Genomic DNA, 14,879 nt, shown 5'->3' on the forward strand with positions numbered 1-14,879 from the left:
TCAGAATTTCTGATCGCTCGAACGATTTTTCGCCAGAAATTGGACCGTTAGTGGCCTGCTTAAGACACAGAAAGAAATTTCTGAATGAATAGGCGGTTCCCAGAGTGCTGTATCAAGGCACCTCAGTGGGAAGTCTGTGGGAAGGAAAAAGTGTGGCAGAAAACACTGCACAACGAGAAGAGGTGACCGGACCCTGAGGAAGATTGTGGAGAAGGACCGATTCCAGACCTTGGGGGACCTGCGGAAGCAGTGGACTGAGTCTGGAGTAGAAACATCCAGAGCCACCATGTACAGGCGTGTGCAGGAAATGGGCTACAGGTGCCGCATTCCCCAGGTCAAGCCACTTTTGAACCAGAAGCAGCGGCAGAGGCGCCTGACCTGGGCTACAGAGAAGCAGCACTGGACTGTTGCTCAGTGATCCAAAGTACTTTTTTCGGATAAAAGCAACTTTTGCATGTCATTCGGAAATCAAGGTGCCAGAGTCTGGAGGAAGACTGGGGAGAGGGTAATGCCAAAATGCCTGAAGTCCAGTGTCAAGTACCCACAGTCAGTGATGGTCTGGGGTGCCATGTCAGCTGCTGGTGTTGGTCCACTGTGTTTTTATCAAGGGCAGGGTCAATGCAGCTAGCTATCAGGAGATTTTGGAGCACTTCATGCTTCCATCTGCTGAAAAGCTTTATGGAGATGAAGATTTCATTTTTCAGCACGACCTGGCACCTGCTCACAGTGCCAAAACCACTGGTAAATGGTTTACTGGCCATGGTATTACTGTGCTCAATTGGCCTGCCAACTCTCCTGACCTGAACCCCATAGAGAATCTGTGGGATATTGTGAAGAGAAAGTTGAGAGACGCAAGATCCAACACTCTGGATGAGCTTAAGGCCGCTATCGAAACATCCTGGGCCTCCATAACACCTGAGCAGTGCCACAGGCTGATTGCCTCCATGCCACGCCGCATTGAAGCAGTCATTTCTGCAAAAGGATTCCAGACCAAGTATTGAGTGCATAACTGAACATAATTATTTGAAGGTTTACTTTTTTTGTTTTAAAAACACGTTTCTTTTATTGGTCGGATGAAATATGCTAATTTTTTGAGATAGGAATTTTGGGTTTTCATGAGCTGTATGCCAAAATCATCAATATTAAAACAATAAAAGGCTTGAACTACTTCAGTTGTGTGTAATGAATCTAAAATATATGAAAGTCTAATGTTTATTAGTACATTACAGAAAATAATGAACTTTATCACAATATGCTAATTTTTTTAGAAGGACCTGTATATATATTTTCAGGACAAATTAGAATTTTAGTGGGTGTTATTTTTGTTTAGTATTACCTTACTTTCTATGCATTGGGAAAAAAATACAAAAAACACTACTTCTCCATTTACATCCATTATAACTTTACAATAAACAGTGCTAACTAAAAGTTAAACCCAAAAATGTTATTTGCTTACCCATCCTGGTTATTAAAAACTTTAGATTATGTTCCTAATACATTGTATGGTGACAATATTGTATTTGAAAATAAAGGTGTCCTTTTTCTGTTTTGTGTTTTTTGCTTTCTCGTTGTACACCATTGATGATTACAAGATCTTAGTTGCAAAAATAATAGTAATATACTCTCATGGCATTCCTATCTAAAAAGCCAAGTACCTAAGGTAACAATATATAGATTTTCTTTTATAATCTGTCACTTTGTTTTCATTTTGGTACAAAATATGCAAACAATTTATTGCTTTTGATGCAGTTTGTCACTAAAAAGAATACCCAAAACATAGGCCTTAACCATAAAATACTCTAAAATCTATTCTACTATTTATCACAGTCAAAATGTTACCACTTATGTCTCATGTAGTTTTGCTAAAACTTTCCCAAATTTGATAATATTTTTGAAAATTACTTTTTATGTTTGATGTGAACTATTTTTTATGTGACATAGGTCCAAGCTTTAAAATCACACCAAAATGTTTTCTACAACCCATCATGGTTAAAATTATACCACATGTGCCTCATTTTGTAGCAAACTGGTGGTGCACTCTCCACAAATACAATACGTCCTGGCTTCGTACAACCTGTGTGGTGATGGATGAGAAGCAGGTGTATTTGGAGCAGCAATTTGGATGCTGATGCTCTGCTCCACTGTTATTGGGATCACACATCAGCTGAAACACAAAATAAAAGTGTGTCACCAACCTGATGCCGACTGCTAACCCCAAACCAACTAACCCAAAAGCACGTTTACCTGATGGATGATACCTGCATAATTGCTCAGCCAGTTTTGACTGTGACCAGAAGGTGGAGACACATCAGCATGCAAAGCACTATTAGAGTTAAAAACATAGCACAATATTATGGAGGAAGTCTGAACATACCTACTAGATGTATGGCAACAATCATTCACAGCAAACAAATTGTATTTACACTAAACATGACACATCTTTACAAATGAAGCTTCGTCAGGTTATGCGAATATAATGACTACTCATGCTACACAATGGGTTGTCTGTCACTGATAATCAAAGCCACTTAAACAGGTGACTCGCTCTGTTTATTTCTATACTACAGCTTGGTCAGGAACCTATTCTCTTCCTTTTCCTCATTTTTTGTAGATCATATTCTGATGACTGTGGCCAACTTTGCTGTTCATCTTTCTTGGTTCAGTTCCATGATTCAAGTTCACTCTCAGACTCACCCCAAACACCTTCAAGCAAGCCCTCAAAACACACTTTCTTAAGATAGCCTACCAACCCTCCCCCCCACCACCACCAATTAACTTTCTCAGCCGAGCAACTAATCCTATTCCGCAGCCTTACTTAATGTGCCCCTCCTCCCTCCCCTTTAGATTGTGAGCCTTTGGCTTCAACCCCCTCCCTGTGTCCTTCTTGTTCTTGTGACCCCACCAACGTCACCCTTCCTATGCAGGCTTGGCCCACTGATGACGCCAAGTGAGGCATCTTCCTCAGGCGGCAGAAGTCTTGGGGCTGTGCCAGGCACGACCAGGAAGTTTTCCTGGCTTGCTGTCACCCAGCTTACAGCCACCCGCCTGGCCATGGGGGAGGCCCACTGTCAGGATAGCTGGAGGGGGAAGCAGTCAGGAAGGCGGGCAGCGGGTAAAGCGGTGGGGAGGGGGGTCAGACTCCCCCTCACCTGGGTCCCTACCCATCAGTGCTTTCCTTCTAGCTATTAGCGCAGCTTAAAAGTTCATGTGGCAGCAGCGGGCAGGGAGCAATCAACTCACCTCTTCCTTGTGTTCCAGGCGTCGGAGCGCAGCGTGCATGATGTCCCACAAGTCTCCTCTTTCTTCAATGTCGCCCACAGTGGGCAGTATTGAAGATACTTATATATATTTTTTTCTTTATTTTTATTGAATGAAACATAAGTCAACAAATCCAGTAAAATAGTAGTTGGACAATAAAATACAGGGACCAATCGCAGACCGCAGAAAATGATCTGCAAAAGATCCTAGAGGTTACATACATTGTACACAGCTGTAAACCTTATACTTTATCAGACAGGAGAGGCGTGGGTATAAATCCCCTGCTAACACCTCACCACAGAACCAAGAGGTACGTAACCATGCCATGGTAAACCAACATAGATCTACTATAATGATGATAGAAAAGAGAGTAAAGGAAGAAAAAGAAAGGATCTAGAGAAAACTACAGAGAGAGAGTAGTCGAGGACAGGTTTAGAGGATGCAAACTCCAAAGTAAAAAATAGACAATAGGGAACAAAAGGAGCCGATTCACAAAGTGGGACTATAGAAGGTGGCATAACCCCACATCTTGTCAATGATAAACAATTTATCTGTGAATTTTGCCATAAGCTGTTCCATATATATATATATATATATATATATAGAGAGAGAGAGAGAGAGAGAGAGAGAGAGAGAGAGAGAGAGAGAGAGAGAGAGAGAGAGAGAGAGAGAGAGAGAATAATGGTTCAATAATATATAGACAAATAATGGTTCAATAGTCTCTGCACATGTGATTTTACTTTTGGCATGGATTTAACAAGTAAACAGACCCAAGGATGTTTTGGAATAGTGATCTCAGTATGTTGTAATATCAGCTTAAAGTGTACCAGAGCTGGTTAATACAAAACATTTCATACATACCTGGGGCTTCCTCCAGGCCCATACACTCCGATTGCTCCCACGCCGCCGTCCTCAGCCTTCCCGCAGCTCCGATACCGGGTCTCTGCACTTTCGTCAGTCATGGGAGTGATCAGAGCGTATGGGGCTAGAGGAAGCCCCAGGTATGTATAAAAGTTTTGTATTATCCAGCTCTGAGTCCCTTTAAGGACTTCATCCCAGTACTTATTAATAATAGGACAAGCCCAAAAGATATGAAACATGGATCCCGTATGGCCGCACTCCCTCCAGCAAAGAGAAGATGCAGCTGGGAACCACTTATGAAGTTTCTTGAGTGTCCGACACCATAACATCAACATTTTGTATATGTTTCCCTTTGTCATAACACAAATAGATGTTTTAGCTGCATTTACCCATACCTTAGACCAAACAGACACATCAGTAGTAGCTCCCAAAACCCCATCCCAATATTTCATATATTTATGTTGGACGGTCAGAGGATGGTGATACACGGGTGGAGGCATTTATCCATGAATACAACATTGAAATTAAAGTGAAACTTAAGTCAACTATAAAAAATGAGATTTACTCACCTGGGGCTTCCCTCAGCCCCCAGCAGCCGATCGGTGCCCTCGCAGCCCCGCTCTGACGCTCCAGGAGCTGCCGGCGAACACTTCCGGTTTGGCTGTCACCGGCCGACAGGCATGGGAACGCGAGTGATTCTTTGCGTTCCCAGCCTGTGTATCGTCCCCTATGCTGCTATTGCGACCAGCTGTTTTTTTTTTTGTTGAGGGCCCATTTCCCAAATGGACTCAAGTTCAGTTTTTCGTGGGAATATCAAGGATTGGGACAGAGTCCTGAGATAGTTCCGAAGTTGCAAATATTGCAAAAAGTACGAGTCATCCAGGTGAAGCATTTCCTTAAGAGCACAGAAAGAATATACTTTGTAATCAAAATGATCCAATAAGTCTTCCACAAAACGGATATGACAAACATGCCAGCGGGATCTAGGTGAGTAACACGAAGATACTTATATTGAAGAGATGTTAATCCTAGCATTATACACAACGCTAGTGTTTCTGCTTAGTGTGTTGCTACTAGCCCGGATCACCTCAGCCAAGGACAGGCCACGCGCCTTGTTTTACTCCTCCCACCACTCCTAATCAGCTTGGTCATGCACCAAAAATCATCCCTGCTACTCCCTCCATAGCAACAGCACTTGACCTCAAACTAACGAGGACCAATCCTTGCAGGCGACAGGAAATGTGTGTGCGAACGCAACTTTAGTCCAACCAGAACATGGCTGATGGTTTTTGTTGCTAAGTGCACACCTGTGCCTTCTGCTGGCTAAACTTGGGAACTGGACTGCAGATATATGTTAGCAGAAAAGAATACACCTGCATACAGTAAAAGTCAAAGAAAACTGCAACTCCTTTTCATATAGTCCTTTTTATAGAGTTCCTCAGGTGTCAACCTATTTAAAAAATATTCTGGTGGAAATCACATAGATTGCAGAATGGAGTGTATATGCAGGGACCCTTTAAACTGTCATTCTGTATTCCATGCAGCTAGACTGCTCTGCATAAGGCCTGAGCTTTGGCAAGTTTAAACTCGTTATGCTAATGCAGTTTCACGAAAGACACACAATGTTGAAAAAGGACATGGACTCTGCAGCTCTAACCTGAGAATACAGCATGTTTATTGTTTTAGGTCTGTGCTCTCGCCTAATAACGACATTTGCAATGTAAAATATCAGTAGCAGTGGCCAACCATAGCTACTTCTGCTCAGAGTCTTTTCCTGTGGCCTGAAGTGAACGCTTTTCAATACTCTCACTGTACCCTGTAACCTTTATACCAAGGGTCTGCTCTGTAATTCAGCATCAGTATGCAGTAAAGAATATTTCTGTGCCCTCAGCAATATAGCACATTAAATTAATAATACGTTGTTATGAGAATGGTTCAGGACTGCCTGAAAGGCATTTAATCAGTAAGATTGGAATAGCAAGATTGTTTAAAGGAAAGCTGGTCATACATGGAAGCATGATTATTGCAGCACTGTAATGGTTAGCACTCTCGCCTTACAGTGTTGCGTCTCTAGATAGAATCCCAGCCAGGGGCACTATCTACAAGGAGTTTGTATGTTCTCCCCATGTTTACATGGGTTTCCTCTAAGCACTCCAGTTTCCTCACACAAGATTGGAAATTACCAATTTAGGAGGACCAATTTTAGGAGGAAAGTGGTTTCCTCCTAAAATTGGCCCTAGACTGCAAAGGACATATAACCATAGTAGGGATTATATTATGAGTTCCTCTGAGAGACAGTGACAGGACTATATATACTCTGTAAAGCACTGCGGAAGATCTCGGCGCTTTATAGATACTAAATAATAATAAGTTGCAGCCAAGACAGTACGATGTGGTTGATGAAGGAAATAATTAGCATTTGATTTAATTAATACAAGGTGCCAAAGCCTTTGTGTTTTCTATTGGCTCTTCTCATTCTATCCACTCCCAGCTCCTTCCTTCAAGGTTCCTTTATACTTGTGTGGTGCGGTGATCCCATGGGAGGGGAGCGTCACCGCACTGCAGAAATCTGTAATTCATATGACCCTGTGGCTGAGTGTGCCGACAGAGTCATATGCATAGGCCCGCCCCACTCAGTGACGTACTCCCTGCCGGACACCAGGATTCCCATCAGTTTGTGCTTGTGCGCTGTGTTGCACCATTTACACTGGCTCACACTGGCACAGATGTAAAACTGATCCGTGTAAAAACTGATCTGTGCCACTGATCAGTTTTTAAAAGGCTCAGTTTTCCATCCATGACCACCCTTCATTCTGTTAGCGTGTGCTCAATGCGATGCATCCGTCGGTTTCGGAAAAATCCCTGCAGACTTAAACTTGCTGTCCGTTCAGCGGAATGGATCAAATGGATCCGTTTGAAGGGAGCAATGTGAACAGATCCTATTGATTAACATAGGGTCCATTCACCTCCGTTAGGGTCCGTTTGCAGACCAAGCGGACCATTTTTTGGGCCAATGTGAACCGGGCCTTACTGCGTCACCATAGACTTGCATTACTACATAATGCCTGTGGTAGTCAAGGATCATACAAAAATGTATATCGGATCTACTGAGCCGTACACATAGTCTGGCATAGTGTCAACCCAGCCTAAAAGACATGTTTACCACAGTATGTTTTGCTGTTACTTATTTACTATAGCTGATTTGTGCCTGCATTGCAGCTGCTTTCCTGTTGGTGATGTCAATACTGTGCCTAGAATAGGGGTAAATCAAATGGGTTTTGTCAGTTCTATGGTCACCTCAGGCCGGTTTCACATTGGGGAGAGCAGCAGCAGTGCCTTCTGGGATTACCGCGTTAGTACGGGGTAATCCCCATCTGGCAGCTGGCCAAGCAGGAAGTCACGCTCACTTCCTGTGACGGAAGCAATCATGTGTGCGGAAGCATTTTGCTAAAAATACGCTTCTGTGCATGTGTGACGCGTAAAGCTTGCGGCAGGTTTTTACACATGTGTCGCCATAGACTTACATGACTTCCGGTCCGCCACGGAACCACGTGGTAACACAGATTTGTCCATGCGTCGGGGATGGTGCAAAAACGTCACTTCCATCACATTGTGCCATACCGCGTCGGTATGAAAGCCTCCATTGACTCTAAAATACCGAACCAAATTATCTCAGTGTGAAATGCCCCTCAGTCTGTCTGCTGAATCAGTTAAATGTTGGATGGATTCTGTTTCTTATCAGTTGTTTTTTTTTGTACTGGGAAGTCTAAGGGCCCGTTACCACTAGGAGCGGTGCGATGCGGCTACATGGTGTCCTGAAACACATGCACGGCAATGGAAGAGTTTCCACTGCGTGCATGTTGTGGTGGTGACCGATCCGAGAATCTGCAGCATGCCGCATCCGCCCGCAGCCGCGGCCCATCTCTTCAATTCACTTCAGCATCGGGAGATGCGGAAGTGATGCGGCCGGCAGTGGAAGTGATGCGATGGGGCTAGGTAGCTGCATTCGCATCACTTATTAGTAGAAACGAGCCCTTAGGCCTCTTTCACAGTGCCACGTTAAAGTCGCATGTTAAAACAACATTTAACGCAGAATAACTCACTGCATTGAAAGATTAATGCCCCATTGCGTTGCGTTGGTGACTAACGCTGCACGTTAAGTGAAAGTATTGCATGCAGTGCGTTATACACGTTATTAGTTGCGTTGGACTGTTTGCACATGCTCAGTAATAACTTGGCAGCATACTTTTTATTGGCTGTATGCTCTACTGTATGCAACGATAATGGGGCATTAAGTTGCATTGTAACTTTTTTGGGGCGTTACGTTGTAATTTGCGTTGCGACTTTAACGTTGCATCAAATCGCAACGTCTTACTGTGAAAGAGGCCTTAATCCCTGTTTTGAGTGAACAAAAAGTGGTCATAATAACTATTCCTATCTGTACAGTATACCTTGGCTATCATAAATATAAACGAGTGTATTTGGATTTCTGTCTTCTCCAAAAACGTATTTGTCGTGATGTAATTTAATGATAACTCTCCAGCAATAATAGTAATGCTGCAGCTGCTAGAAAACATAACATCTATTCTATCCCCTTGGCTTGACCTATGAAAATAATAACATTAGGTAATTTATGCTTCCTATGCTCCTGTGCTTCATTTATAGAACCTGGCCAGTTTATGTTCTGTTATTTAGGTGGCCTCCTTTCCCTTCCAGTAGCTGTATAGTGTAATGTGATTAAGAAATACCTTTATTTTGCACTTCAATGTCCGGGCAGCTTAAGGTGGCCACTAACTGTCCAATTTCTAGCGAAAAACATTAGAGTGATCAGATAATTCTGATCAGAAGAAAATTCATTCACTACACCATGAACTAACCAATCTTTGCTTCCTATCTATCACAACCAACTAGAAAATTCAAATTTTGGTTTGACTAAAATCCAATCAGACGACTATTTTTATAATCGTTCGTAATCGATTGTGCCCACCAATGGAGACTATTTACAACCAATCCGATCAGAATTTCTGATCGCTCGAACGATTTTTCGCTATAAATTGAACTGTTAGTGGCCACCTTTAGAAAGACCTGCCTTTTCCAAACTTGATCATTAACCCGTACAGGTGGAGATATGAGTGGCAGACTGGCCAGCCCAGTGACAGAAAATGTGGGGGTCGCCGATGAAGGTTGGGCACCCTTTAGGCGCGGTGTTATTATCCCCAACTGAGAAAAATTTGGGTGCCCCCAGCATTCAATAAAATAGCACACTCTATTTATAGTTGCAGTTTGCATAGCAGGCATCCCTGGCACCCACTATTTTATCCGGTGCTGCCTTAGCCCTCCAGCAATTGCCGTCGAAGGTGACCCGGTTATTAGCAGGTTTGCAGCGGGGAAGACAGTTAGGTTTCGGCATCGGGGGTGGGGTCCGGTTAGGGTTAGGCATTGGTGTGTGTATGTGTGTGAGGGGGGTGGGGTGAGTCAGAGTATCAGATATTCTGCTAGCTGCTATTTTTGGCACCCAAATTTCTTTGGCGTCCATTTTGAATGTGCATGACCAGCCCCCCTGTTACCCCACATTATGCGTGGGAGAAATGGTGAGCAGCAGCTTGGGCACAACCCCAAACAAGCAGCACAGCATTAGGGGAAAGGGACCTAAGGCTCGGAACCCCTAGGCGCGCTTATCTGAGCGTTTTGTGATTTGAAAAGCTCTTGCTAATATGATATGGATGTGATCCCACTTGAGGGATGTAATTTTATAAAAAAAAACAAAAAAAAAACATAGCATTGCATTAGCAAAAGCTTTTCAAATCACTAGTGCTTAGATGGTGTAATGGTTAAGGGCTCTGCCTCTGACTCAGGGTTTGAATCTCGGCTCTGCCTGTTCAGTAAGCCAGCACCTATTCAGTAGGAGACCTTAGGCAAATTTCCCTAACACTGCTACTGCCTATAGAGCGCGCCCTAGTGGCTGCAGCTCTGGCGCTTTGAGTCCGCCAGGAGAAAAGCGCGATATAAATGTTATTTGTCTTGTCTTGTCTAGAAAAGGCTGCTAGTGGGTTTGAGCCCTAAATGATTGTGTTACAAATATTAGCAGTGCTCAGAAGATCTTGCTAGATAAGTATGAAAAAGTCCTGTTTTTTCATTGTGCCAGCCACAAATTAAATTTGGTCTAAGAAGCACCGAAGTATCAGCTTAGTCAAACAACGTTTTGAAAGTATTGTTGAAGGGCTGAAAAAGCTATCAAAAGAAAATAACGCAGCTACTAGAAAATCTGCTTCCCAGCCACTTTGTGCTCCGGGGAAAATCTGAATGCATTGTGCGCTGGGTACTATATACAAAGTACTTCGCTCTGCTAGACCCTGTGGCAAATATTTAACAATCAAAAAATCTGAATATGTTACAATGTTTGAATCACATAAGAAGAATTTTAATGGTTGCAAAAGGACATTGTAAAACAGCAGATGGGTTATGCCGGGATATTCTGCCATCTGACAATATTGTAGCTCAAAGCATTGGCACTGAGCTGCAACTACCAGGATTGTAAGATTACAGTAACATCATTCAATTCCTCCAGCCTCACAACTGGTGAGGACGTTTCAGGAAAAATGCTAATAATTCCTTAACTAGTTTCTTTGAAGTGATTACAGGAAGAAAGATTTTTCAATGATAGTTTATCTGTATTTACTATTATCGCACCCTGATCAAATGTTGGAAATGTTAAGGCTAGTTTCACACTTGTAGTAGCGGTACGATCCTGCGGCAGGAGAGCCTGGGGCAGGATGATCACACTGCACCATGGGCGTAACAATCACCCCTGGGCCCCTCCTTCTCCCTCTTTAATTAGCAAACCCCCCCCCCCCCCTCCATTCGCTCTCAAAAACCATTCCTGCCACCTCCTCCCGCCATGCAGAGTAGCGGGAATGACTAATTTTTTCCTGCTCCCAGATTCTGCTTCACAGCAAAAAACTCCCTGCTGCAATTTGCCATCTCCCGATCATGTGACCGTCATGGGTTTTGGTGACCAAGGGGCCCCATGCTATCAGATTTGCCCCTGCACCACACCATTGCTCCATGCATATTACTCTGCAGCTAAGTGCGCCAACAGGGTAATATGTGTAGCGCCATCCCCCTGCACAGTGACATACTCCCTGTTGGACAGTCACTGGATTATCGTCGCTCTGTGCATGCACAATGCACTGCTATCTGGATCAAATATTTAGACTTACCGCGTTGCCAAGTGTCGCCATAGACTTGCATTGCCACATAATCCATGCGATAGGCACAGATCATGCGGCAACGTGCTGCAGAGTTTATGGTGGGCTTGCAGCCATTTTGCTACTTTCGACGCACTGCTTTGCACCCTAATTGTAATTCCATAGATATTTACAATTCAACAGTTTTCTCCCATTCTGATAAATAAGTTGACTAAACCTCTTGAGGACCATGGTGGTAAACCCCCCTAGTGACCAGCCTAATTTTACCATAATTGGCCACTGCAGCTTTAAGGCCAAGCTGCAGGGCCGTATACCTCTGCACACAAGTGATCTCCCCCCCCCTTTTCTCCCCACCAACAGAGCTCTCTGTTGGTGAGGTCTGATCGCCCCCCCCCCCCCCCCCCCCCCCTGTGTTTATTTCTTTTTTTATAAATATTTGTTTGGGTTTTTTTTAATATTTTTTGCCATTTTCTTTTTTTTTTTAATTCTAAATCCCCTCCCTCCCCCCAGCCAGCCAATCACGGCGATCGGCTGTCATAGGCTTCTGCCTATGAGAGCCGATCGCTCTCTTGTCCCCCATGGGGACAGCCGTGTCACACGGCTGTCCCCAGTGCAGCGCTGCTGCTGATCGCAGCGCTGCACATGTAAATACACGGCGGTTTCGCCATGTAACAGTCTCCCGAGCGGCGATCGCCGCTCGGAGACTGAAGGCGGAGCTCAGCTCCGCCCACCAAGCGGGAGATGCGCGCGATCTCCCGTAAACTGCTGCCCCAGGACTTTCCGCCAATTGGCGTTAGCTGGTCCTGGGGCTGCCGCCGCGGCCACGCCTACTGGCGTGACGCGGGCGGCAAGCGGTTAAAGGGACACTTAAGTCAAACAAAAAAAATGAGTTTTACTCACCTGGGGCTTCCAATAGCCCGCTGCAGCTGTCCGGTGCCCTCGCCATCTCCCTCCGATCCTCCTGGCCCCGCCGGCAGCCACTTCCTGGTTCGATGACAGGAGCTGACAGGCTGGGGACGCGTTCCTGGCCACAATAGCGCCATCTATGCTGCTATAGCATATATCATATACCATATATCAGCATAGAGGGTGCTAATGTGTCTGGGAATGCGAAGAATCACTCGCGTCCCCAGCCTGTCAGCTCCTGTCACCGAAACAGGAAGTGGCTGCTGGTGGGGCCAGGAGGATCGGAGGGAGACGGCGAGGGCACCGGATAGCTGCAGGGGGCTATTGGAAGCCCAAGGTGAGTAAAACTCATTTTTTTTGTTTGACTTAAGTGTCCCTTTAACCAGTTCACCCCCAAGGGTTTTTATCCTAACGGACCAGAGCAATTTTCAGTTGTCAGCGCTCCTCCCTTTTATTCCCTAATAACTTTATTACTACTTATCACAAGAAAATGATCTATACCTCGTTTTTTTCGCCACCAATTAGGCTTTCTGTGGATAGTACATTTTGCTAAGAATTTTTTTATTCTAAATGCATTTTAATGAGAAAAACAGAAAAAAAAAGAAAAAAAATCATTATTTCTCAGTGTTCAGCCTTTATAGTTTTAAAATTAAACATTCTCCTGTGGATAAAACAAACACGTTTTATTTGCCCAGTGGTCCCGATAATTAAACCGTTTAGATTATGTCCCTACCACAATGTATGGCGACAGTATATTATTTTGAAATATAAGTGGTTATTTTTCTGTTTGTTCTGGCCATAATTACAAGCCCCTATGTAATAAATTAAAATTAATTTTCCCCCATAAAATATAGAATAAAAAAAGCTGAGTCCCTAAGGTAACTATTTATTTATTTTTTTTAAGCTGATTTTTTTTTTTACAAGTGTTTTTTTTGGGGGGGGGAGGGTTGGAAGTGTAATTTTATTAATGATGTGTATATACTTGAAAATGTATGTATTTTGTAAGTGTAATATACTTTTTGGCCACAAGATGGCGCTGGTGAACACTCATAGGACGTGTTCACTTTTTTTTTTTTTTTTTTTTTACACACTTTATTAAACTGTTACATTTCCTGTTTATGTGAATGGACGTAGCCGCTGTTCGCGGTCACGTCCATTCACTCCAGGCACTGCGATTGGGTAGAGGACTGTTCAGTCCTCTTCCCCAATCGCCCAGCACGGGATCCCGACGGTAATGGCGGCGGTAGCGGCGGACACACGGCGGTAGCAGCGGCGGGAATGCGCGACGTATTAAAACGTCATGTTGCTGTTAATAGCGGTAAGCATGACGTTTTAATACGTTAGGATGGCGGTAAATGGTTAACACACAAACGGGATCTGATTTACGTTTTACATTAGTGATGCTTTAAAGGGTACCTAAAGTGACCTGTGGCATGATGCGATAAACATGTGAATATATAGTACTAATCCTATTTAGAACTTACCTGTGTTCAAGTTTTATTGTTTTCATTGCAAGTGTTAAAAAAACCAGTGCTTTATCTGTGCCACCATCACTGCAGCATTTCTCTCTTGGAAAAAGTACAGTAATTGCAAACCATTAAACTTTTGTTTGATTGTGCAAACACTCTTGATAGCAGAATAAAGAATAGTGATTAAAAGTTCAATTTGGCATCATTTCGCTGTGTAGAAGCTGAAAGAACAGAAAGAATGCAGATGTGATATTAGACTTCTAATTTTTTAACTCTTGAAGCCAAAATAAGAATATGGCATTACAGAAAACTTCTATTTAGGACTACTCCTATAGATACAATTGCATATCTTACAAGTTTATTTTCACTTCAGGTTTGCGTTAAACAGGTAAGAAGGCAATGCACAATGTAATCTAGCCACAACTTAATATTGCTCTGAGTGTGCTGGAATCCCGGAGAGGAATGAGAAATCAATGTGTGATTAAATTAATTTGAATTCACCCCTCAACTGTAGCTGAAATCTATTATCTAAATCAATTTTCATTTGCCTCACCCTTTAAGACACCCAGAGCTGAAAGAAAGGCACATGAAATGTTTGCTATCTTAAAGCTCACTCCGCTGCTATTTACAACAGCCTATTTATTCACAGGGCTTTTACAAAATCTCTGCACTATAAGGCCTAGTTTTTTTTTATAATCAAAATTTTTATTAATGCAATATTCCGATACAAAAAAAAGCCACCAATATAAATATTATAATAAGAATATAGGTTATTTAGTGCCTTAAAAGACCATCCCCATCTACACCTGGTCACCAATAGTGGTTACTGTCCCAAGCCCCTCTCTAAATTCCAACCATGCCAGGGCCGGAGCTACCATAGGAAAAAATGGGCATTTGCCCCAGGGCCCCAGAGCCTGTAGGGGCCCCCAAGGTGTCCCTCCCCCATCTTAACTGTTGCTCCCCAGGGACTCGGCAGAGTCTGTTAAGTTGGGAGGTGATTGGGGGAGGGTCAGCAGCCAGCTCTTGGGCCCAGGAGGAAAATTTGGCTGCAACAAAGGGCCTCTAATGACGCTTTTTGGTTGGGGGGGGTGTCTGTTGGGGTCCCCCAGGTTAATTTTGCCCTGGGGCCCAATTGTTACTTGAACCGGCCCTAAACCATGCTGCCCATTGGCTGTGG

The 14,879-nt window shown here is 43.6% G+C and overlaps 1 protein-coding gene across 1 annotated transcript in view; it reads right to left on the reverse strand.

Annotated features, from left to right (window-relative positions):
• Positions 1–13,738, reverse strand: part of MOSPD1 (motile sperm domain containing 1) — a 137,267-nt gene extending 123,529 nt beyond the window's left edge. Inside the window, exon 1 of the mRNA XM_068250965.1 lies at positions 13,718–13,738. The gene's annotated coding sequence lies outside the window, so the exon portion shown is untranslated. The remainder of the gene's footprint in view (positions 1–13,717) is intronic.
• Positions 13,739–14,879: the final 1,141 nt, after the last annotated feature.

This window comes from Hyperolius riggenbachi, chromosome 8, assembly GCF_040937935.1.
Source record: "Hyperolius riggenbachi isolate aHypRig1 chromosome 8, aHypRig1.pri, whole genome shotgun sequence".
Classification (NCBI taxonomy): Eukaryota; Metazoa; Chordata; class Amphibia; order Anura; family Hyperoliidae; genus Hyperolius; species Hyperolius riggenbachi.